Raw genomic sequence first — 13,843 nt, 5'->3', positions numbered from 1 at the left:
GGGAATAACCAAGCTGTGCAGCTGGTGGAAGGGAACCTGAAACAGGGACCCTGATTACTAGACGGGGTTCGCCAGACCGCTCTGTGCATGCTCAGGGATTCATGCTGTGTGCTGTGGGGTCAATGCAGAGAGCTTTGCAAGGGAAACGGTCTGTGGCTTTTGAAGGTGCAAAGGAGGGACCTTGGCTCCCGACAACGGGTTGAACAGGAAATGCAGAGGGTGGGCAGAAACTTACGTACACACATGCCACATGCCCCTAATTCACGAAACGTGAACTGACACGGCCCTGAAAGCCACTTTGCAGCAGACGCTCAGGTTCTCCAATGAATTCAGAGCTCTAACTTCTCACATCCACAACTTCCAGCACTCAAGATGCCAGGAAATCGCAGTTCAACTTTCCTTTGCTGTTTCCACAATTAAGCAAGCATCGTTGGAGGGAGAAACTCGAGGCCTGCAGCTGACACACCACTCCCTACTGCGAGGCTGCTGTTAGGGTCACGGAGCCCCCGCGGAAGCACTAAAGCAATCTCACCCTCACAGATGCCAAATCTATAATTCAGTCCTGTGCACACCTTAGGCAGAGCTTACAGCTGCTAGGAACAAATGCTGTGCCCAATATTTTGATTCTGCCAATGTTGGCAGTTTGGGAGGAATGAAGCAAACCCTGGCAAAAGTGGCCATAGAGGCCAGAATTTCATATAATTTTCTACTTGGGGCAGGGGAGGAGATTTGCATAGGCAGCGGCTGTGGAATGGTGGTATCGCCATCATCATCCATGCATAAGTAGCAGCTCTCCTCACAGACAGACTTCTCCAGCCCCTCTTTAAAAAACTTGTCTGGAAGTATGCAAAGGTCTTTTATTGCAAAGGGTCTTTATTGCAAAGGAGCCTTTTCAGAGGGGCAATTGGGAACTCCTTCAGGGATGCAAGGATCCGTGTGTGGCTGAAAAAAGCAAGACCCTCTCACTGGATTCGGGTGCGGGAGGAGAAACCCCTAAAGCCAATGAATGGCCTCGTGCAGGAGTGACAGAGGATGCTTGGCTTTCCCCTGCTCCCAACCTTTGCTCAGCCAACCCGCTGCCTAGGCATCCTTGCTCCTCGCCAGGCACGGGGACCACAAGGAAGCCCAGTGCATCGGTCCAGGAAGAGGCGCTGGCTGTGAGCAGAAATCAGGGGATGCAGAGAGGCTGCGCTCCTCTGCTCCTACTTCCCTTCTCCCTGCCCAAACCTGCACTCATGATCGCCAGCATTGCCTATGAAATATGAAGCAACCGTGCCTCTCCCACACACACGCGCAGCCACGTCCATGTCCGTGGCTTTCTGCATAGCGCAGCCAATATTAAAACCAGAGAAGTCTCTTAGGCAATTACTGCAGGGGCTTGTGAATCTGGCTAACCCCTATAAAGCCAATGAAGTTATGACAGCTGCGGCCCGAGAGGAATCAAGGCGGAATAAAAGACCGTCACCGTGGCAGACAAATGATGATAAAGTGAGCCTTTTAGTCAACAGTCAATGAAAATTGACAAGGCCAAACCCCACAACTAATGAAGAGCCAAACCTTTGCTGTTACCAGCAAAGCACTGATGAAAGTTTTGTCTGAATAAATGGATTGAGTTTACATTTAACCAATTGTTGTCACTGCTTTGGTTGGCTTCCTTCTTCTTCATCATCAGATGTATTTGTCGGCCAACCGTAGTACAAACAAGAGCAGAGCAAAGCCATGCTCTGGGTAGGGGAACAGCAGAAGATTAGAGCCACGCTCAAAAATGGAGCAAGCCTATTGTTACCCTGGGGATTAAGGCCATTCAAACAGAGAGCGAGTGGGAATTCTGCAAAGCACCCAAGCAATAACATAAAGAGGGGATACAGTAAGCATTCCTGAACTCTTTTGACAGAAATTGTCATGCAAGGACACATTAGAAACAGGTCCATTTGCTCCAGGGGTGCAGACACCTTTTGATTAGGATCCCTAAAAATCTGGCCTTCCAAGACCAGAGAAATTCAAATATTGACCCTTGCCTGGAAAAAGATTCTTCCATAGTTTGGGACCACTAAAACCCCCGAATATACAACCCTAAACCTTTGCCCAAGCAAAGGGATACCTGGCTGATGAGCTCAAGATAAGCAGACACACCTAGGTGAAGCTCTCCGGCTTTAATTAATTAATTTAATTGGCATTTTGGGATGCCTTCATCCTCCTCACTTGAGAAGGGTACGTATATGGCAGCCCATCCAAGAAAAGGTCACTTGTTTTGTCAGACCACACCACAGATGCAGTGAACAGACTGAAAATGAAGGGTTGTACAGAAAGTGTGGGTGCTTCTGCTTTTGCGACTGAGAGTAGGTTTCAGATGGCTCCTACGTCACACTCTAATAATACAGGAAAAGTAATTTTGCTGTGGGATGCTTCATCCATATCAGTTCTCAGACTCTTACAGATGAAACCTCAGCTACAGAACAACATCCGCCTGATGGACAGAGCGCCCCACATCCGATGGGTGTGGAGGGTGTACAATCACGCACAACAAAGGGACAGCTGCACATTAATAAATATGTAATGTTTGATTAAAAAATATGGATAGTATTTCTCCCCCCACCCCACCCCCGCGCAACAAACAACCCAATTGCTGACTACCCCCAAGGCAGAAGATGCGATCTGGCACGCATATTTCTTGCTGGCTTTGGAAATCCAAAACTGAAATGCTTCCCTGTCCCAGCTGTTTCCTATTGTTCATGTTTATCAGCTCAAAGGGTGAAGAGAAGAACAAAGGAAAAAAAATTCGCTTGAATTTCAAATGTGCCAGTCAGTCACTCCATTGTTAAAAGAAGAAAGCTTAATTGTCTTTGCTGCCAAACTTCTTTTTGGTGAATGTCCAGTTTTTAAGAAAAGCTATTCAGCTGTGCAATTTGTTTAATACATGCAGGGGGGGACTGCACATGAAATCACATGTTTTGCAGAAGGGAGAGAAACGGAGAGGGTTAAGAGCGTAGTCTTGCGTTAAAGATCCGTGACACTTCAGCCATGGAAATCAGCATATTTAACTCCCAACCAGGCCTCCCAGCATGGTGATATTTTCAGTGCTTGCCATGTTCAGCAGCCATGACAAACACACTGGCCTGCCCCAAGGAAATCATACTTAGGAACTGAACAGAGCTGCCTTCCTGAGCAACTGATGGGTAGGAACAAGATCTGCGTCTTCCATTAGGCTTGTCTTTCCAAAGGTACCTTTTGGCATGAAGAGTGCATTAAGATTCTCAGTTGATTTTCCATAGGTATATGGGATGTGTACATTCATACATGTAGCTCAATGGACGTATGACAAGGACAAAAGGGAAACAGTGATACTTATTAGCATAAGTGCACTGACAAAGATTCATTATATAGCATAAAACGGTAGCAAGCACATCAAGACGTTCATCATGGTAACGAAATCCCTGGTTTGGGCAACTTGACAGCACACCAGGGTGAGATGCTGTTGCATCTGATCATGAGTGTTTTCCACTGGGTAGTTCCTCTTTCAGGAACAAGCCATGCCAAGGACCCTGGACTAAAAGACAGACAATGGGCTTCTGGATCAAAACAAGCCAGAACTTGCCCTGGAATGAAAAACGACAACCCCGAAGCTGTCCTTCTTCAGTCTCATCATGAGAAGGCAAGACCTCCTGGAGAAGACAAAGGCAAAGTCAACGGTGGAAGGAGAAGGGGAAGGGCAAATATGAGGTGGACAGAGTCCATCACGGAAGCCACAGCCTTGATTTTACAAGAGCTGAGCAGGGCTGCCAAGAGCAGGGCTTTTTGCAGGGGTTTCATTCACAGGGTTTCCATAAGTTGGAGATGACTTGACTGACTATAAAACTAACAAAAACGGTCAAATAAGCCCATTTAAACTTGAGGCCTTCTTTTACTTCCCTATTTATGTATGATTCAGTTACATTGAAAAGTGCTCCTACTTCAAGTAAACCGAAGGGTCCTCCAATGGGTGCGGTTGTGTTACTGCAACTTATGTAGGAGTTGCCCGTGCTGCTCTCTTTCCCATGAATAAGGAAGTGTCGGTTCCCCATACCAACAGGCTGAACAAAAAGCAACTTGTTCACAATGCCAAGCACATGACAGAGGTAGCGCCTGAGCTCCAAAACACAAACCCACTCTTAGGAACCCAAAAGAGGAGAATGCTGAAGGATGTGGCATTGCCTGCAGGATGATGCTACCCTTCCAATTATCTGTTACATTTTAGAAATCTCAAATACAATTGCGATGAGGCAGGGAGTCTGGGGGACATCACAAAAGGAGATCACGGGCACATTGGGATCCAGCACCACTAAGTTGGAGACCTCAAATAAAGCTGCCCGATGAATCATTTTATTTAGCACAAGAAGAACACAACTGCAAAACAAATCAACAAAACCTGGAGAATGCACTGCACAAAACAAGGAAATTGTGGAATGACACAAACACATGTATTTATTTGTTTTGTTTTTGTTTTAGGAAAAGGGGCTCTTTTGATTTACCAAGATGGGAATAGTAGTAAGAATCCCTTCTGGAAAGGCTCTGAGGTTCAGTCAGTCATGGGCAACCCTGTTAGCTAATTCATTCGTGTACTCAATATAATTAAGACAGACAGAACAGGAAAAGAAGGGCAAAAAATGAAGACAATAAGGAAGACCTATGACGGTAATAAAAGATGATGATTGCTGAAGACAATGATGCTATTCAGTCCCTGCTATTGATGTTATAAGCACAGCCATATGTTATTCAAGCTGTGGCAGGCAAGCCAGGTGATCACAGGTAGAGCAAGATGCATGGCTCCTTCTTGTATAACAGCCGAACACATGTGCAGGCTAGGGAGCAAGGGCTGCCTTGCGGTCTTTAAGCCTCTCCAGAGCTGTGTTTGTCAGCCACAGCAGAAATAACCACGAATCTTACAGAACAAATGTCTTCCTGAACAGGAAGAACTGGTGAACTGAATGTTCCTCCCTGATGGGTTGGCGTATTTGCCCATGCAGAGGGTGGGAGGTGAGTCCCATGGGCAGAGCAAAGTGGGATGTAAAAACACCGAGCGTGGGCAAGGTCACACGTCACAATAAGCCATCCTGAAAATGAGCTACAATAGGGTAGTTGGTCACTCACCAACCTGCGTTACCCCCGGCGGACTTGGCAACACTTGCTCATCCCGGAACCCTTTTACCGGCCCCCAGCACATGTCCCAGCAGCCTTTGAAGTCCACCAGTGAGATCCAGTCTGGCGTGGTGGTTCGGAGCACAGGACTGGGACTCAAGCAATCTGGGCTGGGGTCTGCAAAGAAGGGCTTCTCCCAAAGACCTGGGAAGACTCATGTGAGAGAAGACAGTCCTCCAGGCACTCCCGATCACCTTGGAAGAAGTGCAGGTGCAGACATGGTCAGAAGGAGACATGTTCATCCCAGGTGGCTTCAGGATCACCCAAAACAGATTCAAGCACCCTTAGCTGAGATCCATACATGACGATCCGTGATGTTATCCTGTTTGCTTCTCTGGATCTCCCATGAAACAAAACAACCTGGGGCACCAGTCTTGCCCAGTTGATCGTTTGCTTGCTTTTATTTCTGTGGGTTGCTACTGAAATCTGGAAGATGCCTTAAACTGTGGGTCTGTACATGTCGTGCCTGAAGCCCCGACAGAGGCAGCACCTCACGAGGAGGTCTTGTGCTTGGGACCCTGTTTTCCCCACTGAGCAAACACGCGAGCCTGCATCAAAGCAGGAGAGCTCCGAGGGGAAAGGCACTACGAGCTCTGCTCAGGGAGAGGGTGGAGGGTCAGGATGAGGTTCAGCTATCTGCTCAGCCATCTCTAAATTAGGTTGTGGGGTTGACATTTGGGTACAGGGTCCCAAGCACAAGACCTCCTCGTGAGGTGCTGCCTCTGTCGGGGCTTCAGGCATGACAGTACATGAGAAACATGAGTAGATACAGCCGTATCACAGTGCTAGGCAGAGGCAAAGGGGTTGGTGAGGTTCTGAATCTGCAAGCAGGCAGATACCTCCAGATGTTTGTTTATTTGTTTATTCATTCATTCATTCATTGCATTTGTATGCCACTGTATAACCAGAGGTTCTCTGGGCAGCTCAAAGTGCTATCTATCTATCTATCTATCTATCTATCTATCTATCTATCTATCTGTATAAAATAAAAATCAATAGCAATAACAAACCATAAAACATAATAGAATTAAAATACAATATAAATACAAACATAAATAGGAACCGTAGAAAAATAAACACAATAACAACCAATAAAACAATAAACCAGCAGCAAACCAATAATCCAACCTAAAACCAGATACTAAATAAAAAAAGCCTTAATGTGGTGCCAAAAGCAAGATGTTCCCAATATGGGATGTAGCTTATACGGCTGCAGATAAAGATTCTCACAGCACTTCAAGCGATGGACCAACCTGCCTGTGGCTCCTTTCTTGATGTCTCCTAGACTCCCTGCCTCTCCTCTATTCTTTCTGAGATTTTGAAATTATAATGCTGGGACAAGAATCCCCAGTGGTTGTGGGAAAGGGGGCGTGGTTCTCTGGGGAACATCAGAGGCCTGGATTTGGCCACCATCCTGTAGAATCAGACCAAACATCCTCACCTATCGCATCGAAGGTTCAAGTTGTGTCTGCCATTTCCAAACGTACACAGACGATCCTCACCTTGCCTCCATGAAACAGGTATGGCTTTATTCATAATGGATGCCTCTGTCCTTGACAATCACAGATACAGACCCACTTGCTTCTACAGACCCACACGCTACAGTCTTGCATCTCAGCCCTCTCCATCCCTTCCCCATGCCTCTTTAACCTCAAGAGAGCAGTCCTTTTGTTAATTATAGTTACTCCATAGTCTGATATTAAAGTGTTCGATTCTCAAACATATTCTTATTTATTTCAGGCCCCTGGTTTTCTTCCCTCCTCCAGGTAATGAAATGTCAGAACCCTACTTTTTCTGGTTTTGTAGTATGTTGATCAAAGTGACCTTTGCTTTGGAAGCAGACACAAATCAATATCACACGCTGAAACGTTTGACAGATAAAGGTACAACGTATAATAAATGACAATCACTGACGAGGGGAGGCAGAAAATACCTGCCAACTTCAGTTCATACCAGCAATTTTCAGACAATGCCGCATGTTATGTTCAAAGCGAAATTCATTTGTCCATCTAATAACAGAGATGGGGAGATATTAAAGGACTCGGTTTTGTTTAAAGAAATGTTTCATCTCACAGTAATAATTCAGAGGCCAGTCAGGGTCTGGTCACGAGCACACAGGTAAAGTTATTACGTTTTGAAAAGCAGTTGAGAGGAGCAATTTTCCTCGGCCTAAAGGAGAAGGCAAACTTTTATTCATTAAACAAAATCTAACAGACAGGCCTCGGCCCCATTTTCTGCTTCCACTTGCCCTACCTGTGTAAGCAAGCCCTGCACTAAGACAGACAAGACAGAGGGGGGCAAGCCTTTGGAGCACAGGTGTGTCACAGGTGGGCAAGAGCATCACCCAGGTGCATGTGGCAGGGTATATGCAGTCACCCACCTGCCCTTTGGAGGCCTTGCCAGCGGGTGGAGCTTGGAAGCAAGCATTGGAGGACCTCTGAAGGGGGGAGCAAGGAAGGCCGGACTCCTACTCTAGAGGAAACAAACTGGGTTGGGTTGTCCACCGTTGGGTGTTGAGCATGCAGTTCTTGCTGTATTGGTGGCAGAGCCAGTGTGGCGTAGTGGTTAAGCACGTGGGACGGACTCAGACGATCCGGGTTCGAGTCCCCGCTCAGCCATGGAGCCAACTGGGTGACTTTGGGCCAGTCACAGACTCTCAGCCTAACCTACCTCACAGGGTTGTTGTTGTGGGGATCAGATGGAGGGGGAGAATGATGTCAGCTGCCTTGAGCCCTTTGTAGGAAAAAGGCAGGATATAAATCGAAAAATAAATAAAAAATATAAGTGGCATTTACTGGACTTTACAGATGCTTGGGACTTCAATATAAATATCTAGACATGGAATCGAATTACACTAGAGGATGGATGGATGGATCCATGCTGGAATGTAGGCCTGGTGCAAAGGGATCGAATGGGGTTTGTGTACTGGGCCACGGATCATGCACACCATGGTTTCTGAAGCCTTTGAAGTGAGGTCCGAGCATAGCATTTCCTCTCCTTCCATGGGTACTTAGGCTGTCCTGCAACTGTATTCATCAAACAAACACCAACTTGATTTGGGCAAAGCAAAAGCAGGGTGACCCGGCGCCATGGGACACCCTGCAGGCCTGAGCCTGATTCCATGCGACCCTCAGCCTGACTTCAAACACCCTCTGTGTAGGACCAGTTCAGACCTGATATGAGAGGGCTCTCCCCTTTACCTGGCAGCCTGCTTGGTGAAGGGAGGGGGAGAGAGACAGGGAGGCAGCAGAAACAGACAAGAAATGGCTCACCTCATCTTGGTTCTGATGCTGCCCCCCACTGGCTTCCTCCCCACATTCCACCCACATGGAACCTCCCAAAGATTACGCACAACGGAATGTAGTCCTCTACAGAGGACAGGATTCCCACCCCAGAATTCGGCCATCAAACAGATAAAAGATGTGGTCAAGAGAGAAGGCAGATGGGTGCAAACGCCCTGCGACCCCAGTAAGTCCTTGTATGACAAAGACTGTGTACGCCACCCGTCCTTCCCCGGAGTTTCTCCCATCAGACGTTCCTTCGTAGCATCTCATTCATCATTACCAGAACCCACAGGCAGGGATGGGCGAACCTGCCAGTTCCATTTTCTCCTGTGGGACCAATTTAAACATCTCTGGTGCTTCCTCTCCCCTGACATGCAAAACTAGGGGATCGTTGGGCAAGCCTTCTAAAAAATGAATCAAAACAGAATTGCCTCCGTCGACACCAGCCACCTCCACTTGGCAGTGCCGTTCCCTTCATGGAAAGGACAACAATGCAGCCACTAAAGGTGAGGAGCCCGGCAAAAAGATGGTGTGGTGACATGATTCAGCACTGATGCCATTTAGCATACAGGAATTCAAACCCAGATTCGTAGAGCTAAGCACTGAAAGCAGGAACCTGGATGGATGAATCTGCCAACAACGATTTCTCCAGCATTCAAACTTTTGACCTCAAGTTCCTTCTGTTCCATTACCATGAAAGGTGTGAATTTCAGTACATTTTCCTTTCTTCCCCATTCTTTTCTTTAATTCTCAAGTTATTTTTGTCCTGGACATGGAGAACTTGGTGAATTTTAGGAAATCCATATCCATAGTGAACTGAAATATAATTCTGAGCAAGCTTATCAGCTTGGGGAAGACAATGCAAGATACAATCCAGTAGTAAGTTTTCCAGGCCTTCTACTGTTTATTGAGTTTGGATTGTTTTTGTTTGCTTGCTTGCTTGTTTTAGGCAGGACAGCAGATTATGGTAACTGGGATGCTCATTCTTTTAACTTTTTAATTTCTCTTGAGTAAAGTTTGGCAAAGAGTGGGTCATAACACATCGTCCATTTGCGCCAAGATCTGTCAACCTTCCCAACTGGCAAATGGTTAACGGTAAGCAACAGATTTATAACCTGACATAATTAATTGCCAAGATAGTGACATTTCCCATATTATAGACAATTGTGAATTATGAGCCCAGCTGTTAGCCTTCTCATTCGCTGAAATCGGTTGATAAATATGTTTATTCGAGGTCAGCCCAGCCTCATCCATTAGAAATATTGTTTTTTCTAAACATTACATTGATTTAATTTAACTCTAATCAATTTAAAATGGTTCTGACAATTAACAAAAGCTTCAAATATGACCTTAAAGTAATAGGATTCATTAGCTATGTTTAGGATTAAACTTATCCTAATAGGCCCATTTTTCTTCCAGGGACTGTCCAGTGGTCAGTCAAAATGAAATCAATTATTATAAATTATACAGTTTAAGTTGATTATGTAGTGCCCGCTAATTTGTATAAATAAGGACGTCAAACAATGGAAGCCATTTATTAATAACTCAGTCTCTCTATCCTGGGGGCCCCGAACATACTTTGCAGTACATCTGCAGGTCATCCGTTAACTATGAAGTGTTATATTCTGTTCTGCCAGACGTGTATGCTAATTAAACCCATAATTAATTGTAACAGTTATAGTTAAAGTCAAAATGCTGACAGCATTTCTTGCCCTATTATTCATGGTAATCAACTGAATCAAAGAGAATCTAATCAACAATTCATATGCCAGCCAAAGGATCAGAATACGGAAGAGCCCCAAAGACAGCTGGTACCCGCAGGTCTCGGGACACAATAAGCAACATAAACCTCTCAAATTGTAACACGTCAACCTGAACTGGTCTTCATTGTGTTGCAATACAAATACAAGCATAAGTCATATTTAAGAATTCAAAGCCTTGACGGGACGAGCCATGTGCCTTTACATGCCAGTAGAGACACCCAAGCAAAAATGGCTGGTTGCATGAGAGGCAAGCTGCTAATAGTGGTGCTTGGGAAGCTACTTAGTAGTTTATTCTGGATAAAAATGGCTCTCCCTCTCTGCGGATGTGTGTATTTCTGTCCCTTTATTGCTCCAAGAAGGCTTCCAGGAGACACATACCTGTTGCAGTTCTCGAGGTTGGAGGTTATCTGGCCCTGTCTTCCAGAATCCATTATAGGCAGAGTATCCCAATGGCAGTCAGCTCAAAATTGATAGAATAAGACACTTACTAGCAAAATGTTCATCATTATTAGGGCTAGGGCCAAATCAAACTGTTCCTTTCTCATCCCTGTTGGCCTGACCAGTAAGTAGGATGCCCAAGCCAGAGAGGAGCTCCAGCCAGCCCTTAGCACATCTTCAGGCCACATGTTCCCCAACACTTCTCTGAGTGTAGGCCTCTCACAGTGAATTACAAGTCCCGATTAGGAGCACAAGAGTGAGAGGAGCAAGCAGTTGGCCCCAGTGCCGGTGGGAACTTGTTTCCCGCTCCTCCTGCACCTGCGCTGGCTGCCCCATTCAGAGTGAGAGTATGAACTTGCAAAGCTCCTTCAGAACAGGTTGTCGGAAGGACCATGTCCTTCTGTTTGTACCTACCTGGACCTGGAGCTCATCTTCGGAGGTCCTTCTCCAGGAGGCCCCTCCAAAGCGAGGAAGTGGCTACCAAAAAGGAGGGCCTTTGTGGCACCTCGGCCGTGGAAACAAGGTACATGTGGCACCTGCTTGGTACTCTGTTTGGTGCCAGGTGCTGGCCTTTTTATTTTCCCAGCATTTCCACCATTTAACTTGCTAATGTTGGTTTCAATATTGTCTTTGATACTTTACCACTGCTGTGCCTCCAGGCTGATTCTCTTGCAATGGGTGTGTTTGTTGTTTTATGTTAATATTTGTTGTTTGTGTATTTTTCACTTTTGTTAACCCCTAACCCCCCACCCATGGAACAGTCGTGGCTATTGGGTGGTAAAAAGAAAGAGGGAAGGGAGGAAGAACAAATGAACGAAACAACCAACCAACCAAACAGAATAAAGTAGAGACTGAATGAAGAGTCCCATTCAGTCTGTCTTCTCTAAGACCATTCAGGAATCTGGGCCCAATGCAGTTTTGTGTCAGGCAGTTAGATAGGGTTGTTGTGGGGGATGTTTCATTTTTTTGTTTTGTTTTGTGTTTTTTTGCAGGGTGGAATGTGTAAGCATTTCATCCAACTTGTGATGCCATCCATTAGATAGAGTGTGAATTAGCACTGCCACACATTTGCAGAAATGCAAAAAGAAAATGGTCCAGAAGTGCATGATTTCCATGTGAATTTAAAGAAAAACCAGATGGCTGTGGAATCCATAAATCAGATTCATCAGAGTCTGAATGCATCTGAATTCATTGCCGCTTTCTGCCACACACCTACCTCACATAACTATTGCTATTGCACTGACAAGAAACAGAACCTGAAGCATTTAGAACATTCTGTGGCACCGCATAAAATCCGAGGTTTATTTTGAGTAAAATTTTCCTGGCCATGCTGGCTGGAATTTAGAGTCCTCCGTTTTCTGTCTTGACACTCATCTCACCCCATCCCTATTTCTAAATATGAGCACCTTGGTAAGGGACACAAAATTATGCATGTTCAAAAATGCATATACCTAAAATGTATCTTTTCCCACCCTAGGCTAAAACTGCAGAGGAGAAAAATAGGCATATTTGAAAATGCACATCTCTGAAATGCATACTTCAAAACACATGCTGAGGAACGTACAAATTTTCCCAAATCTGGGGAGCATTTTCCAAATTATCCTGCTCCTTGTTGCTGCCCCTTTCCTTGCAGGAATTGTCCCAAAAATACAAAAATACCGAAAGGGCCCACAAAGCCCATCCTGCCAACCCTTAAGCCTCAGGAGAGGGGTTTCCACCTTTTAGAATAATGGAAAACTGGACAAACCAGCCAACTAACCATGAGCGACCTGGAAGCAGCTCCTGTGTGCCCACTCCATGCTTTAATATGAAACATCCAGCTGCTCTCCATGGTGCTGAATCCTCTTTCTGTGATCATTGCAGCACCATGGATAGCTCCTTTGCCTTCCAGGCTTCAGATGCCACCCCAGTGACATTGGAACCACCACTCCTGCTTCCATCAGAGAAACACTAGAGCCCTAGACGGACGGAGGGCTAAACAGTCTGGCAGGATGGGGCCCTCACTGCCAAGGCCCCGCATCACTCCTTTTGACACATGCGAAACCTCACACCAGCATCTGGCTGGAACTGATAAGCCAGTGGTTCCTGTTTACTTGCCCATTCCACACCAAGATCTGAGACTGGTGCTTAGGCCCTGAAAGTTCTCATCAACCACGGAAGCTCTTCTCAGCCACCAAGGCTCCTTCTTGCTGCCAGCCTTCCAAGCACTCACCCGCTTTTAGGAGAAGCTCACCAGCTTCTCTTCCTTCTCACTCCCCAGCACTGCGGCTTCCCACTTAGTGAACTGCCATTAAGGCTGGCTGGAAAGTATGTCAGCCCATCAGCTGGGAAGCAGCCCTCCTTCGCAGCTTTATGGGACAGCATATGCCAGCCACTCAGAACATGTGATAATTCAAAGTGGAGCTGATACTACAATGGCAGATGGGCTGGAGCATTGTTATTCTCACTCTAGCTTCCAGCCCTTGAGGGATCACTAAATAAACTCAAAGCAGATGGACCATTACAAGCTCATTCGTGTTCGACTACAAGCCCCTCCACCTCTGAGTTGCGTGATATACTGCACCTTGGTATAAAATGACATGGAGGGGTAACACAACCTAATAAAAAAAGCATCCGACTTGGCAAGTGAGGAATGAGGTGAAAGAAATATGCAGGCATCTATTTATCACAGAGTTTCTCTTACCTTGCGCTGAGGGCAGCTTTCGTCTCCCTTCCCTTGACGGAGTTGCTCCCGGGTTTCGCGCTGTTTTGCGCTTCCTTGCACCTGATGCACATGCTGGTTGGAAATACCATCACAGCCTGATTTACACCGCAGCAGACGGAGACGACCGAGTCCTGGCGAGAAAGCAGGCAGGGCTGCCTCGGGTCTCAGGTGAGCTGGCATTTTCATATTTAACAATCTGATTGACAACTGCCCTCCCATCCAAACATGGCCCTAACAATAAAAAGATCACGATTAAAGCAAAATATGGAACAGCCAAAGCAAAGTAAAAGCACAGTGAAAATCATAATAAAAGAAGGAAATGGTGCTAAAACCTAGAGCACCCTCCACACGTACCCATACCCTGGTACCTGCTGCCATGTGAGGAATCCTGGAGGACCAGCTTAGGAGAACAGGCCAGCGTTTATATGCTGTCCTTGGCCACAGCCTCGGTAGGAATTGGCGTTCGGATTGAGGGCCCG

The sequence above is a fragment of the Varanus komodoensis genome, unplaced genomic scaffold (assembly GCF_004798865.1).
Source record: "Varanus komodoensis strain SLA01 unplaced genomic scaffold, ASM479886v1 scaffold19, whole genome shotgun sequence".
NCBI classification, from domain to species: domain Eukaryota; kingdom Metazoa; phylum Chordata; class Lepidosauria; order Squamata; family Varanidae; genus Varanus; species Varanus komodoensis.
The sequence above is the reverse complement of the archived record's forward strand: the minus strand, read 5'-3'. Positions refer to the sequence as shown.